The 16,926-nt window shown below is 51.5% G+C and overlaps 1 protein-coding gene across 1 annotated transcript in view; it reads right to left on the bottom strand.

The window, feature by feature from the left end:
• LOC137425131 (DNA repair and recombination protein RAD54-like) overlaps positions 1–11,341 on the bottom strand; it is a 21,457-nt gene extending 10,116 nt beyond the window's left edge. The window contains exon 1 of the mRNA XM_068113258.2: positions 11,149–11,341. The gene's annotated coding sequence lies outside the window, so the exon portion shown is untranslated. The remainder of the gene's footprint in view (positions 1–11,148) is intronic.
• Between the last annotated feature and the right edge of the window lie 5,585 nt (positions 11,342–16,926).

Raw genomic sequence — 16,926 nt, forward strand, 5'->3', positions numbered from 1 at the left:
CTCTCTCGTTCTCTCTCTCTCTCTCTCTCTCTCTCTCTCTCTCTCTCTCTCTCCCTCTCTCTCTCTCTCTCTTTCTCTCTCTCTCTTGGTCCTGACTTTGGTCGTGCGCGATCACGTTTTGCCTGTGTGGGCGCCTGTGAGGAGATCGGTGAAAGCTTTTGGGAGCTTTGCAAGTGGAAAGGAGGAGGTTTTGGCGGCTGTGTTGTTCTTCGGAGGCGAAGGAGGTCGCGAGCGAGCTGAAGGAGGTCGTCCTATCTGCTTGCCTCATGCCAGTGGATACTAAGGGCGCCGTGCCACCGCCATCTTGTGCGCTTCCCATGCAGTAGCTTCAAGCTTCAACGACCACCAAGCTCCCAAAGTGCTCGTCGAGACCAGAGCTGAGTGCCGGCAGAAATATTATTTATTTTTATTTTGGTTGACTCAGCCTGTCATCCTTCCGAGGTCGGCTAATTGAGTACCAGTTCACTGGTAATTCCCTGTTTGTCGTAAAAGGTGACAAAAAGGGTTGGCGGCAGGAAGGGCATCCGGCCGTAAAACATTGCTTCAAAAAGGGGACCGAAAAACAACAACAACCACGGTCCCCGAAAAAGGCCAACCCCCGCTTTGCGGGGAAAAATGGCCTCTAAAGGTGTTTTTTTTATTTATTATTCCCCTTGTTTGTATATGAGTCCGTATGAAGGGTCCCTCAATTAGGAATTTAGTTTTACCGTGCATTTCCTGTTCCCTGGCATTATTTTTATTAAACCCTTTTATTGTTGGGCTAGCGGCTAGGGTGCCAGCTTAGGATCCTAGGATCCTGGGTTCGAATCCCGGTCGATCGCTGAATTAACGCCAGGGGGGTTGACTCAGCCTGTCATCCTTCCGAGGTCGGCTAATTGAGTACCAGTTCACTGGTAATTCCCTGTTTGTCGTAAAAGGCGACAAAAAGGGTTGGCGGCAGGAAGGGCATCGGGCCGTAAAACATTGCTTCAAAAAGGGGACCAAAAAACAACAACAACCACGGTGCCCGAAAAAGGCCAACCCCCGCTTTGCGGGGAAAAATGGCCTCTAAAGGTGGTTTTTTTTTTGGTTTTTTTTGCATTTAAATTAAAAGATATATGGAAATGCTGTTGAATGCAGGGAATGAATGGGATGGCAACATCGAGAGTAACTCAGTTTTAGGACCGGCAGAGAAGATAACTGAGAAGGAAGTTGAGGAAGCGATAAAACCAATGAAGAGTAGAAAAGCGGGAGGGCCGACGGGAGTTGTGGGAGATATGTTGAAGGCAGCAGGAAGTTGGGGCGTGAAGAGAATGACAGATCTGTAATCTGGTGGTGAAAGAAGGCCGCATTCCAGTGGAGTGGGAACTGAGTACCCTCGTCCCTCAATACAAGGAGCAAGGTGACCCTCTGGACTATGGCTCGTATCGAGCGATAAAGTTATTGGAACATGGAATGAAGGTATTGGAAAGGGTGTTGGAGAGGAGGATAAGGAAGAAAGTGAAGATCGACGAAATGCAGATTGGATTTATGCCAGGAAGAGGAACGACAGACGTGCTTTTATTGAGGCAGTTGCAGGAGAAGTACATGGAGAAGAGGAAGAAGTTGTTTCTTGGGTTTGTTCATCTGGAGAAAGCATTCGATAGGGTTCCACGCAAAGTATTGACATGGGCATTGAGGAAGTTAGGAGTGGAGGAATGGTTGATCAGAGTAGTGATGGCAATGCACAAAAGAGCGCGCACAGCTGTAAGGACGAACGACGGGAACAGTGGTGAGTTTGAGGTGAAGGTGGGAGTGTATCAGGGGTTGGTACCAAGTCCACTACTATTTGTAGCTGTGATGGAGGTGCTGGCCCAGAACGTAAAGGGGGGTTTACCGTGGGAGTTGTTGCATGCAGATGATCTGGTGTTGATTGCGGAAAGTATGGATGGACTGAAGGAAAAGATGAACAAGTGGAAGGAATGTATAGAGACAAAAGGTCTGAAGGTGAATATCTGAAAGACGAAAGTGATGGCAATTGGTAAAGCATGTGGTGAGGTGGAAAGAACTGGGAAGTGGCCATGTGCTGTGTGCAGGAAGGGTGTCGGAGTGAACTCCATTCAATATACAATGTGCTCTGAGTAGGGTTCATCAAAAATGTAGTGGTCTGAGAGGGTTATTTACCAGTGTGGCCGCTACATTCAAATGTAAGGTGTGCACAGAGGGAGCTGCAGATGTAGGAAATGTTGAGTTGGATCTTGGAGACGGCGTGAAGCTGGAAGGTGTGAAAACATTTTGCTGCCTCGGAGACATGCTGAATGGAGAAGGTGGATCAGACTCGGCAATGGTTGCTGGAGTGAGATGTGCATGGAAGAAGTTTTGGGAACTGAGTGGCATGCTGATGAGGAGGTTGAAGCTGAAGGGAAAGGTGTATGCTGCATGTGTGAGAAGTGTTATGATTTATGGGAGCGAGACATGGGTAATGAACGTAGAGCAGCAACGAAGGCTGGAAAGGGTGGAAATGCGAATGGTTCGGTGGATATGTGGAGTATCATTGAGAGAGAGGAAGACAAATGATGAATTGCGAAAGATGATGGGAATAGAGCCTGTGATTGATGCTGTGAAGAGGAACACGTTGAGATGTTTGGTCATGTGTTGAGGAAGAATGAAAGTGATTCGTTGAGAAGAGTGATGGAAATAAATGTCGAAGGAAGTGGAGGACGGGGAAGACCGAGAAAGACTTGCCTGAAGATGGTGGAAGAAGAAATACGGGCAATGTGGTTAACAAGGAGAGATGCAGAAAATAGGGCAAAATGGAGACGATTGTCATGGGGCCCGCAAGGCTAACCCCTGCTCTCGCGGGGAAAATGGCCTTAAAACGAGCATTCATTCATTCATTTTCATTCTTGACATGAATATAAGAAATTCAAGCAATGTGAAAAACAAGTGTGAGGTACCTTTGTTGCATTCTCTTCCGAAAGAGACGCATATTGGAAGGCCTATAAGGTTTGGTACTTGGTTGATGAGCCCTTTTCACCAATGGGTAGGGACACAGGTTACTGTTGAATTTTTTCTTGTCTCATGCACATACCATGTTCCCTGGTCGGCTTTTCCAGGGTGTCACCTCTCTACTACAATCAATTTTTTGCAGAAAAAATGTCTTGCACGAACAAAACGGCAGCCACGAAAAGCACATCCAACACCATGGAGAATTCTCCTCCACAACAACGTCTTGTGAACCGGAAGACTCCTCCACAGCAACGTCTTGTGCACCGGAAGACTCCTCCACAGCAACGTCTTGTGAACCGGAAGACTCCTCCACAACAACGTCTTGTGAACCGGAAGACTCCTCCACAACAACGTCTTGTGAACCGGAAGACTCCTCCACAACAACGTCTTGTGAACCGGAAGACTCCTCCACAACAACGTCTTGTGAACCTGAAGACTCCTCCACAACAACGTCTTGTGAACCGGAACTCATCCACATCAACGTCTTGTGAACCGGAAGACTCCTCAACAACAACATCTTGTGAACCCGAATACTCCTCCACAACAACGTCTTGTGAACCGGAAGACTCCTCCACAACAACGTCTTGTGAACCGGAAGACTCCTCCACAACAACGTCTTGTGAACCGTAAGACTCCTCCACAAGGACGTCTTGTGAACCAGAAGACTCCTCCACAACAACGTCTTGTGAACCGGAATACTCCTCCACAACAACGTCTTGTGAACCCGCAGACTCATCCACAACAACGTCTTGTGAACTGGAAGACTCCTCCACAACAACGTCTTGTGAACCGGAAGGCTCCTCCACAACAACGTCTTGGGAACCGGAAGACTCCTCCACAACAACGTCTTGTGAACCGGAAGACTCCTCCACAACAACGTCTTGTGAACCGGAAGACTCCTCCACAACAACGCCTTGTGAACCGGAAGACTCCTCCACAACAACGCCTTGTGAACCGGAAGACTCCTCCACAACAACGCCTTGTGAACCGGAAGACTCATCCACAACAACGTCTTGTGAACTGGAAGACTCCTCCACAACAACGTCTTGTGAACCGGAAGACTCCTCAACAACAACGTCTTGTGAACCGTAAGACTCCTCCACGAGGACGTCTTGTGAACCAGAAGACTCCTCCACAACAACGTCTTGTGAACCGTAAGACTGCTCCACAACAACGTCTTGTGAACCGAAAAACTCCACATCAACGTCTTGTGAACCGGAAGACTCCTCCACAACAACGTCTTGTGAACCGGAAGACTGCTCCACAACAACGTCTTGTGAACCGAAAAACTCCACATCAACGTCTTGTGAACCGGAAGACTCCTCCACAACAACGTCTTGTGAACCGGAATACTCCTCCACAACAACGTCTTGTGAACCCGCAGACTCATCCACAACAACGTCTTGTGAACCTGCAGACTCCTCCACAACAACGTCTTGTGAACCGGAAGACTCCTCCACAACAACGTCTTGTGAACCGGAAGACTCCTCCACAACAACGTCTTGGGAACCGGAAGACTCCTCCACAACAACGTCTTGTGAACCGGAAGACTCCTCCACAACAACGTCTTGTGAACCGGAAGACTCCTCCACAACAACGCCTTGTGAACCGGAAGACTCCTCCACAACAACGCCTTGTGAACCGGAAGACTCCTTCACAACAACGTCTTGTGAACCGGAAGACTCCTCCACAACGTCTTGTGCACCGGAAGACTCCTCCACAGCAACGTCTTGTGAACCGGAAGACTCCTCCACAACAATGTCTTGTGAACCGGAAGACTCCTCCACAACAACGTCTTGTGAACCGGAAGACTCCTCCACAACAACGTCTTGTGAACCGGAAGACTCCTCCACAACAACGTCTTGTGAACCGGAAGACTCCTCCACAACAACGTCTTGTGAACGGGAAGACTCCTCCACAACAACGTCTTGTGAACCGGAAGACTCCTCCACAACAACGTCTTGTGAACCGGAAGACTCCTCCACAACAACGTCTTGTGAACCGGAAGACTCCTCCACAACAACGTCTTGTGAACCGGAAGACTCCTCCACAATAACGTCTTGTGAACCGGAAGACTCCTCCACAACAACGTCTTGTGAACCGGAAGACTCCTCCACAACAACGTCTTGTGAACCGGAAGACTCCTCCACAACTACGTCTTGTGAACCATAAGTCTCATCCACAACAACGTCATGCAAACCAGACGACTCCTCCACAACAACGCCTTGTGAACCAGAAGACTCCTCCACAACAACGCCTTGTGAACCGGAAGACTCCTCCACAACAACGCCTTGTGAACCGGAAGACTCCTCCACAACAACGTCTTGTGAACCGGAAGACTCCTCCACAACAACGTCTTGTGAACCGGAAGACTCCTCCACAACAACGTCTTGTGCACCGGAAGACTCCTCCACAGCAACGTCTTGTGCACCGGAAGACTCCTCCACAACAACGTCTTGTGAACCGGAAGACTCCTCCACAACAACGTCTTGTGAACCGGAAGACTCCTCCACAACAACATCTTGTGAACCGGAAGACTCCTCCACAACAACGTCTTGCGAACGGGAAGACTCCTCCACAACAACGTCTTGCGAACGGGAAGACTCCTCCACAACAACGTCTTGTGAACCGGAAGACTCCTCCACAACAACGTCTTGTGAACCGGAAGATTCCTCCACAACAACGTCTTGTGAACCGGAAGACTCCTCCACAACAACGTATTGTGAACCGGAAGACTCCTCCACAACAACGTCTTGTGAACCGGAAGACTCCTCCACCGCAACGTCTTGTGAACCGGAAGACTCCTCCACCGCAACGTCTTGTGAACCGGAAGACTCCTCCACAACAACGTCTTGTGAACCGGAAGACTCCTCCACAACAACGTCTTGTGAACCGGAAGACTCCTCCACAACAACGTCTTGTGAACCGGAAGACTCCTCCACAGCAACGTCTTGTGAACCGGAAGACTCCTCCACCGCAACGTCTTGTGAACCGGAAGACTCCTCCACCACAACGTCTTGTGAACCGGAAGACTCCTCCACAACAACGTCTTGTGAACCGGAAGACTCCTCCACAACAACGTCTTGTGAACCGGAAGACTCCTCCACAACAACGTCTTGTGAACCGGAAGACTCCTCCACAACAACGTCTTGTGAACCGTAAGACTCCTCCACAACAACGTCTTGTGGACCGGAAAACTCCTCCACAACAACGTCTCCACAAACAGTATCTTTCGAATTTCAATAAAAGCCACATTGTGGCAGACACGAAAGCACTGACGTGGTGACATCACCCCGCACACCAAGTGGGGATGGGCCACGCCAGGGAGAGAGGCGTGGCCTCACGATATACACGGGGCGCGCAGCCCTGAGCAGCTTAGTGTTACAGTGAGCTCCTGAAATAAAGACGCTTATAAGTTACCGCTTGTCCGCTTCCTCCTTGCTCGCAAGCAGCGCGCGTAACGCCGCGCTTTACTGGTGACCCTCGACGTTGGATCTGCCAGAGCGATCCTTCCACACACGACGCCATTGCCATGGCCAACTTCATCAAACTTCCCGAATTTTGGGAGGCCCAGGCCGAAGTCTGGTTCGTCCAAGCCAAAGCCCAATTTCAGCTTCGGCGCCTCACCGGCGACGACACGCGCTACTGCCACGTCGTCGCCTCCCTCGGGCCTGGCACGGCCGCTCGAGTTGTGTCCGTCCTTCGCCACCCACCGGACGGCCACAAGTACGAGGCACTCAAGCGGCTACTCCTAGCCACGTTCGGCCTCACGGATGACGCACGGGCCGACCGCCTCCTGGATCTCCCCGAGCTCGGCGACACGCGCCCGTCGGTCCGAATGGACCATATGCTGTCACTGTTGGGCGACGAAGCCCCCGGTTCTCTATTCCGGGCGCTTTTCCGTCGCCAACTTCCAGTGCAGGTTCGCCTCGCGTTGGCCGGGACCGCGCTAACAGAACCCCGAGCATTGGCAGCCGAGGCGGACAGGTACTTTGCGGCCGTCACGGACCTCGAGGCTGATGCTGCTGATGATGCTGATCCATAGCATCAGCTTACACAGCATACGCAGCATGCTGATACGCACCTCGTGACCGCCGCCACGCCCCGCCCACCGCCGCGGCGAAAACCGCCACCGCGGGGAAACCCGCCAACTCCACCGGCCTGGTGGAGCCAACCACGCTCCTCCAGCTCCACCACCTGGTGCTGGTTCCACGCCAAGTTCGGCCACGAGGCTCGGCAGTGTCATCCGCCATGCTCCTTCAACAGGTCGGGAAACGCCCGGGCCGGCGCTCAATAGTGGCGATGAGCGCCGGCCGTTCGAGCAGCCTGCTGTTCATAACGGACACCTTATCCGGGCGCCGTTACCTGTGCGACACGGGAGCGCAGGTGAGTGTCGTTCCCGCCGGTACGTTAGACAAGCACGCCGCGGGCGGGGGCCCCGCGCTGCTTGCCGCGAACGGGACGCCCATCCGTACATACGGAAAACGCTGCCTCTCTCTGCGGTTCGGAGGGCAGGTTTTCCGATGGACGTTCGTCACCGCCGACGTGCCCATGGCACTGCTTGGCGCGGACTTCCTGTGCGCTAATGGGCTCCTGGTCGACGTAAAGCGCAGACGTCTTGTCCAGGCCGAGACGTTCAGCTCGCTCGCTTGTGCGCTGCCCAGCTCATCGAGCAGCTCAACGAGCGGCTTGCCAAGCGGCTTGCCGAACGGTTCGGTTCCGGCCACGTTGGTCTGTACGCTTCCGGCAGCGGACGCATTCACCCGCCTCCTCGCCGGCTTCCCGGCCCTCACGCGGCCCACCTTCTCGGCGGGAGCCGTCAAGCACGGGGTGGCCCATCACATCCCCACCGTCGAGCCACCGGTCTACGCCCGGGCACGCCGCCTCGAGCCGACGAAGCTGGCGGTGGCAAAAGCGGGGTTCGCTACCCTGGAGCGACTCCGCATCGTTCGGCGCTCAGAGAGCGCTTGGGCGTCGCCGCTGCACATCGTGCCGAAGCCCGGCGGGGGATGGCGACCATGCGGGGACTATCGCCATCTCAATAACGCCACGACTCCCGACCGCTACCCCGTCCCCCACATTCAGGACTTTTCTGCCCGTTTGGCGGGCATGTCCTTCTTCTCGAAGGTGGACCTCATACGCGGCTACCATCAGGTCCCCGTCAGGCCGGAGGAAGTCCCGAAGACGGCGGTCATCACGCCATTCGGACTCTTCGAGTTCCTGCGGATGCCCTTCGGTCTGAAGAATGCGGCTCAGGCGTTCCAGCGACTGATGGACAGCGTCCTGCGCGACTTGGATTTTGTCTACGTCTACCAGGACGATATCCTTGTCGCCAGCGCGTCCCACGAAGAGCACCTACGCCACCTCCGCACGCTCTTCGAACGCCTGGGCCAGCATGGCCTGATTGTGAACCCCGCAAAGTGCTGGTTCGGCGCCGCCATAATCGATTTTCTGGGGCACCGTGTCACCAGGCACGGAGCCGTCCCCCTGCCGGCCAAGGTGGAGGCGGTGAAGGGGTTTCCGCGCCCCCGCACGATCAGAGGGCTGCAGGAGTTCCTGGGCATGGTGAACTTTTACCATCGGTTCCTGCCCCGTATCGCCCAGCGCCTGCGCCCCCTGCACGAAGCTCTCCGAGGTAAGCCGGGCAAAGGCGACGTTACCTGGACCGAGCAGATGGACACGGCGTTCACGAGCGCGAAGCTCGCCTTGGCTAACGCCACCATGCTCGCGCACCCGGCGCCCGATGCACCGATCGCCCTCACCACCGACGCCTCGGACTACGCGGTGGGCGCGGTGCACGAGCAATGGGTGCGTGGAGCTTGGCAACCGCTGGCGTTCTTTAGCCGGCAGCTTCGCCCGCCCGAACGCCGTTACAGTACCTTCGACCGCGAGTTGCTCGGGCTTCACTTGGCGGTCAGGCACTTCCGCCATCTGCTCGAGGGCCGTGCGTTCACGGCCTTCGTCGACCACAAGACGCTGATCTTCGCGATGGGCAAGGTCACCGAGCCGTGGTCGGCCCGGCAGCAGCGTCACCTCTCGGCCGTGTCCGAGTACACGACGGACATCCGGCACGTCGCGGGGAAGGACAACCCGGTGGCGGATTGCCTTTCCCGGGCCGTCGCCCACGCAGTCCACCTCGGCATCGACTATGCCCGGATGGCAGCGGACCAGGCCGCTGACCCTGACGTCCAGGCCTTGCGGACCGCCGTCACGGGCCTCCGCGTCACCGAGGTGCCGTTCGATGGCGTGGGCGCGGCCCTCTTGTGCGACGTCTCCCTCGGGCGTCCTCGCCCCATCGTGCCCGCGGGCTGGCAGCGCCAGGTGTTTGACGCCATCCACGGCCTGTCCCACCTGGGCGCGAGGGCCTCCCAAAGGTTGATCGCCGACAAGTTCGTCTGGCATGGCCTCCGGAAGGCCGTCCGCGGCTGGGCCAGGACATGCCTCGCGTGCCAGCGCGCCAAGGTGCACCGGCACACCCAGGCCCCGTTGGCCCCGTTCACGGTGCCGGAACGCCAGTTTGACCACGTCCACGTGGACCTGGTGGGACCTCTGCCCCCCTCGCGGGGTTTCACCCACGTCCTCACCATGGTGGACCGCACCACCCGGTGGCCGGAGGCCGTGCCCTTGGCGTCGACGATGGCGGCCGATGTCGCGCAGGCTTTCATCGCCACCTGGGTCGCCCGGTTCGGCGCCCCCTCAGACATCTCGTCCGACCGCGGCCCCCAGTTCACCTCGGAGCTCTGGGGGGCGGTCGCGCAGGGGCTCGGGGTCTGGCTGCACCGAACCACGGCCTACCACCCCCAGGCTAACGGCCTGTGTGAGCGATTTCACCGCTCATTGAAGGCCGCGCTCCGGGCCACCCTCCGCGATGGCGGCTGGGTCGACAGGCTCCCCTGGGTCCTGCTGGGCCTCCGGACGGCGCCCAAGGAGGACCTGCGCGCATCCGCGGCGGAGTTGGTCTTCGGGCAACCGCTGCGGGTGCCGGGCGAGTTCCTCCCCGACTCCACGGCACCATGGTCCGCGGCACAGCAGCGCTCTGCTCTGCAAGAGACCGCCCAGAGGTTCGCCCCGGTGCCAACGGCATGCCATGGGCACCCACCGACGCACGTCGCCCCGGAGCTTCGCACGGCGGAGTACGTCTTCGTCCGCCACGATGCCCACCGGACACCACTGCGGCCCCCGTACGACGGGCCTTTCCGCGTGCTGGAGACCGGGGCGAAGCACTTCACCCTGGACATCGGCGGTACTCCTGACCGCGTTTCTGTAGACCGCCTCAAGCCGGCCCACCTCGACGTGGACCATCCACCGCCAGTGGCCCGACCCCCGCGTCGGGGCCGCCCCCCTGCGGGCGGACCCCCGGCATCGCCCAGCCCCGCCGCCACGCCGCCCCCCGGTCCTGCAGCCGGAGGCATCCCAGATGGCATCCCTGCATCCCAGACGCCGCCAGTCGCCAGGGGGCGCTTCGGCCGGGTCATCCGTTTGCCCCGCAAACTGACCCTTCAGGTGCGCGGGGATTCTGGGGGGGCGCGTGTGGCGGACACGAAAGCACTGACGTGGTGACATCACCCCGCACACCAAGTGGGGATGGGCCACGCCAGGGAGAGAGGCGTGGCCTCACGATATACACGGGGCGCGCAGCCCTGAGCACTGAGCAGCTTAGTGTTACAGTGAGCTCCTGAAATAAAGACGCTTATAAGTTACCGCTTGTCCGCTTCCTCCTTGCTCGCAAGCAGCGCGCGTAACGCCGCGCTTTAACATCACTGTTCATATCGGTAAATATTATTCCATCGTGTTTCAAATCGTGATCGATACACGATGATCGTGATCGATAATCATGTTCACAATCGCCATGTCGTGCGTACTCCCGATACGTGTACCAAAGTCCCGATACGTGTAACTGCACCAAATCAACAGTTAAAAGGATTTTGAGCTGACAGCTGTTGCGCTTGCGGCCTTGGCAAGATCGATGGAGACAGGAGACCAAAGCTGAAATTGGAAAAACCAAATGGCCTATTTTACTCCTCGAGATCCCAGGATTACCCACAAAATGTCGTTTCGATGGGTTGAGCCGTTTTTGCGGTACCTTCGAACAGACGGACAGACATTTGGTAAATTAAAGAAAGATTCTTGATGTGAAAAGAAAAAATTCACTTTATGTTGTGAAAAACCCTTGTGTCGTACCTTTGTTACGTTTTCTTCCGAAACAGACGCGTCTCGGAAAGCCGAAAAGATTCGTAGCAATAAAACTCCATGAAAAACCGAGAGCCACAAAAATTGCGTCCGACGCCGACAGAGATTAAGCGAATTGCGAACGTTTTATCTGATTGTGGCGTAACATTGTTACCATGCGTCACATTGTCCTCAACGCAGCCACGTTTGTATTTCAACAACAAGGAGTTTAAGCGCCATTCGAATCATAGTTTCTCATTCTTCATGATTGTTATTTTTTAATTGTCAAAGAAATAAATCGTTTATTTTTTGTGGAGAACATTTGCCGTGCTGGGTGTGCTGAGTTACCAAGTTTCTGGTGGAGCGCTCGCCAAGTAGCTTAAACACTCAGTGCAAAAATGTTGATTTGGAACAACTGGCTTGGGAAGCGCCAGCGAGCTGCTCGGTATCTGAGCATACCCCGGGTCAACCCGGCATAAATGTGCCTAACGACTCTGCTGCTGATCACACTGTCATGGATTAGAACAGTGTTTAACTTTTGTGACTTTTAATCTGTAGCCTCTAAACAGCAGTAGACAGTTGAAAGCTGGGACGCGCACTCCATGGTCTGTGCCCCCACCGCACCCACTGAACTTGGTAACTGAACACACCAGGGATTGATTTAGGGGCAGGTTGGGGGTGGTCGAAGGGACATAAACCGAATTATATTTTAATCATAATAATATTAATCTTCTATTTCAAAATCCTTTCTTGAATAAATACATTGTAATTCTTTTAAAATAAAGGATTTTTTTATTTATTTATTTATTTATTATTATTATTACCGCCTTTAATAGGAGGTGTTGTTTCCCTTTCTCCTCCACCACCCCCTCGTTTTAACACTCCTTTCGGACATATAACTGTGACGTCACCACACTCGGGATCCGCCATGTTGGATTGCCAGGAGTTTAAACAAAGCGAAACTACATGTGGATTGTACTATTTTTTAAATGGCGAAGTCTTGCGCTGTATTTTGTTGAATCAGTCGTGACAACAGACAAGATTGGATGTCATATTTATAGACTGCTTACATTTCGTCTTAAGGAAGGGAAACGCGAGAGAGGACCACAGAAAGAATACGCATGCAGTTCCATCGAATTCACCAGGAAACCTAGTTGTAAATTTACATCCTCATAAAAGGAGTTCATGTTTTTCATCTCCAGTTTTATTTTCAACAAATTGACGCATTTAGTTCCACACACCAAACATGTCCCTTTTTTATAATCTCACTATAATTCACCAAATGTCCGTCTGTCTGTTCGAAGGTACCGCAAAAACGGCTCAACCGATCGCAACGATATTTTGGGTGGGTATTCCTGGGACGCCTGGGAGTAAAATAGGCTACATTGTTTTTAAAATTTCCCCAAGTTTTCCAATTTTCCAGTTTTTCCAAACACGATGGAATAATATTTACCGATATGAACAGTGATGTGGCTTTTATTGAAACTCTAAAATACTGTTTAGATTTTGATGACAATTATGAACCTACCGCGAATGCGGAAGTGGACAAATAACGGCAATGCGCGGGATTGATAATATCCAAACACAACCGTCATTCAATCGTAATGTTAAATCGTCAAACGTTAATCGTGTTAATCGTTTTGGTAAGTATCAATTGATGATTGGAATTGAGTGAATACAATTACGATTTTGAATTCGTAATTGTATTCACCCAGCCATACGGAACTTCACATCAGGATTTAAATATTTGTTTATGTCACGAATGTTGTTAAAAGTTCATTTTTTGTATTAATGTTATTTCATTTATGATTGGAGTAATGCTGTTTGTAATGAAAAAAGAGATATCGGGTTCAAGTGAATGATGAAATGATGTGACGGTTTCTCCTTTCTAAACGTGAATTCGCGGATCGCCATATGCAGATTCGCCATTGACTGGGTATGGAACACACGTACCTATTTGTTTGCGAACGGGTACGTTTTTCAAGGAAGTCCTTCCCGAACTTGCTGTCCATGTCTGACATGCGACTGAAGGTGCTACAGGAATGTGGAATTTATTGGTTTCATGCTTGAGCATTCGCCATTTCTGTATTGTCTGTTTGATCATGGCCTCCCACCCGTGCAGAGCACGGGTACCTCACTCGTAAAATTAATTTAACATTTCAGTTGTGAGCTGTGAGTTGTGAGTTCCTGTGCCATTGAGAATCCCTGTAGGTGTGTGAACCACTGTGCTGTTGTGAGCTCCTGTGTGATTGAGAACCCCCGTAGGTGTGTGAACCACTGTGTGGTTGTGAGCTCCTATGTGATTGAGAACCCCTGTAGGCGTGTGACCCACTGTGTGGCTGTGAGCTCTTGTGTTGAGAACCCCTGTGGGTGTGTGAACCACTGTGTGGTTGTGAGCTCCTGTGTGTGATCCATGGTGTGTGAACCACTGTGTGGTTGTGAGCTCCTATGTGTGAACCACGGTGTGTGAACCACTGTGTGGTTTCATTCATTGCATACAAGCAAATCACGCTGCTCGCAAAGTAACGTGTAAGGAGTGAAAGACTTGGGAAAGATGGCTTCTTATTTGTGTCATTGGTGATGTAGCAAGGCTGACCGCTTATGGGAGTGACAGCAGGGGTGTGTTCATCTTACCAATCAGCTAGCTGGTGCTTTGAAATGGACATTGCACTTTGAACCCCCCAATAAATGTAATAACGTCCTGCCCAGGCATCTGTGAGTGTGTGCGCCACGGCCATGTGGTTGGATTAAAGCGGTGGTTGAGGACGAGGACTCATGTTTGCGGTTTGTGTGGTGGGCTGGAACATGAGGAGAGCGACGTTTGCTGCTTTGCCTATTTTCCTTACTTGGCTCCAGATGTTTCAAGGTCCGCTCGTGGCTTTCCCGTCGGCAATGCCGGAGGATGCTTGGATTACATTGCAGAGGAGAAGGAGACATTTGCGGTCCATTGAGAGGAGACTGTTTCGTAAATAGTTTCCTTTGTGCACAGCACCTGGAATCGTGACCTCTGAATGGGCTTTGGAACCATATACAAAATACATACGCAAAATCTGTCGCGGCCGTATTTATATATATATTTTCCATCTACTTATTACATGCGCAAAAAGTGACCCTTTTTATTTTTTACAATTGTTGCACTCTATGCTTATGTAATATGTAGATAGCCCCTTTGCACTTTTTTGCTATTTTCTGCTACTCCTTCCTTATTACCTGGCTGATTGTTCTGAAACTTGAGACATTTAATACAAGACAGTAGCCCACACAATCCATCAGGTTAAGATTTTTAGATTTCGGATAATGGAGGGTCCCTGAAACATCGGAATGCCGACTCATCCCTTGTTTTCCAACCGATTGATCTGAAACCAGATACAACCCTTCAACTCGATGGTCCGCATGATCGCTCGGTCTTCGATTTTTCCATTTTGTATCAGGGCGGCTCCCATCGGATCAGGGAATTGCCAGGGGGGTCCCACAAAAATTCAGAGGTCTGAACTCCAACCTCAAGAAATGACCGTTAGCCTTCTCAGGGCTATTTATGAAACATGTTTTAATGAAACTTTTCTTATAGATGCAATCAACATTTGGGGAAGGCATGAAATATGTAACGATGTTTTTGTTTTTTTGAATTGACCCCCGGTTAATGCCCCAGTGGTTGGGGTTCTTCGGGTCACAGTGGTCAAAGCAGATAAATTTTTTCCTCATATTGGGTCATTCCTGGTGGAATTTTTTTGCTGTCTCTTAAATTTTCTTTAGGTGGGAAGCGTGTGGATTCGAAATGGCGTGGATTCGAAACTTCACTCGAGTTTCGATTATCATTTAATCAGACTTTGTCTAATGGTGGTAATTGAGTGGTGTAATGGTTAGAATGAGTCTGCTCTGAGTCTGGGAGGTCAGTGGTTGATAACCCCAAACAAATCATACCAAATACTTTTAAATGGTATGTGCTGCTTCTTTGCTTGAAGCTTAATATTTAAAAAGGACCCAGCACGGACAAATAACCATCGGTTGGCAGCCACTGTGCAGGTTGTTTTATTTGGGTTTTTCCGTATACAAGATCGAGGCTCGTGTAAGAGCTAACATTAATCACAAAAAAAAAAACGGACACATAAAATACATTATAAAGGGAGCGGGAGACAAGATGAGGAGAGAGAGGGAAGCACACAAGTACAACATTAGAGAACAGGGACATCGGGAGATCTGTGGGAGGGAGAGGGCTTGGAGGGAGGAGGCATGGGAAAGGGGAGGGGGGGGGGGGGGAGAGGTAGAAAACACATGGACACTGCGAGGACTTCCAGGAAAGAAGTTGGTTTGATGGGCTTTTTGGCCTCCTGTGGTTGAAGTTCCTTTTAAGGAAAGCCATTATTATCATTACTGTTAAGTTACACATGTATTTTGATGTTTAATGGACATCATTCACGAACTCATCCGCTCTCTTGTTCCACTTCATTTTTGGGGAAAATGCCAGGGGCATAGAAAAGGCCCCTTTATATGGTACTAGCAGGAGTACCCGGCGTTGCCGGGGGGAGGGGGGTGAGGAGGTGGGGGGAGGGAGGGGTGGGAGGAGGCAGGAGAGGGAGGGGTGAGGAAGGGAGTGGAATGGGGAGGGGTGCGAGAGGTGAGGGGAGAGGGAGGGGTAAGATATACCACATGTACATATTTGGGGGGGGGGGGGGGGGAAGGGGAGAGGTTGCTTTGATAGGCCCCTCCGTTTTGGGGGAGGTGGATGAGAAGGAGAAAAAATTCTTGTGAACCGTCTTGTTTTTTTGGCCTAAAACACTCACAGACACTCACTGATGAACTTCTGAAAGTTTGACGAAGATCCGTTCAGCCATCTCTGAGAAAAATGGTGACACACAGACAGACAGACAGACAAACGGCTCTCTTTTATAGTAGATGTGCCATGTGGCAAAGTATAGAAAAGAAGGGACGGGAGACAAGACGTGGCTTTCCGTATTTATATATTTTGTTTGGACTTGGACTGTTTTCTACAACATAGCTTGTAGAAAATGTCGAACAATAGAAATTAATGGACATTCAAAAAATCTCGTGTGCATGCTGGACTACCCTTGTGTTCTTAGGAGGAACCAAATAATGTGAAAACAGGAATTGCATTTTAAAATATCCTGAACAAACATTATAAGCTAGATATCTGGGATCACAAAGCAATCCCCAAGGGTAAACCTCCCCCGGCTTACCCTTCGCGATTGCCCGCGACGTACCCTTGGCCCATGATACAATTATGGCATATTTCTTTCGGACTGCCATATGACCTTGACCTTCAACATTTAGGGATAGAGTGTAAATTAAGAAAAAGTGTCCCCATCTTTAGTCTCTCCAAAAAACTCAACATCATGAAAATCAGACGAAAATTATTCAAGTTATGATCAAAAAGGTGTTTTTTTGTTAATTAGGTCACAATCCCTAAAAGGCATGTCAAGGACATTAATCAAATACCAGGTGCATGACTTCAGTGCAGGTGCACTATTGTGATGGAAGAACAACTTGGAAGGCCACGCGTTCTTTGAGATTCCACGTTGACAAAATTGAGCGATGACAAAAAACACTGGTTTTTTCAAACCGCCATTTGACATTGACCTTTAACCCGGAGGGGAATGATGTTAATTAAGCCTAACTGTGCCTTGCTCTGGGCTAAGGAAGGCAATTTCGTTGAGGTTGGAACAACCTTATTTGATATGCCTAAAATTGGGTCCTAACCTTAAAATTATGTCAAGGTCAACTTTTCATATCAACCCACACTTTCTATTCACATTATTGATGCAACAATTCATT

This window comes from Myxine glutinosa, chromosome 1, assembly GCF_964187855.1.
Source record: "Myxine glutinosa chromosome 1, kmMyxGlut1.1, whole genome shotgun sequence".
Taxonomy (NCBI): domain Eukaryota; kingdom Metazoa; phylum Chordata; class Myxini; order Myxiniformes; family Myxinidae; genus Myxine; species Myxine glutinosa.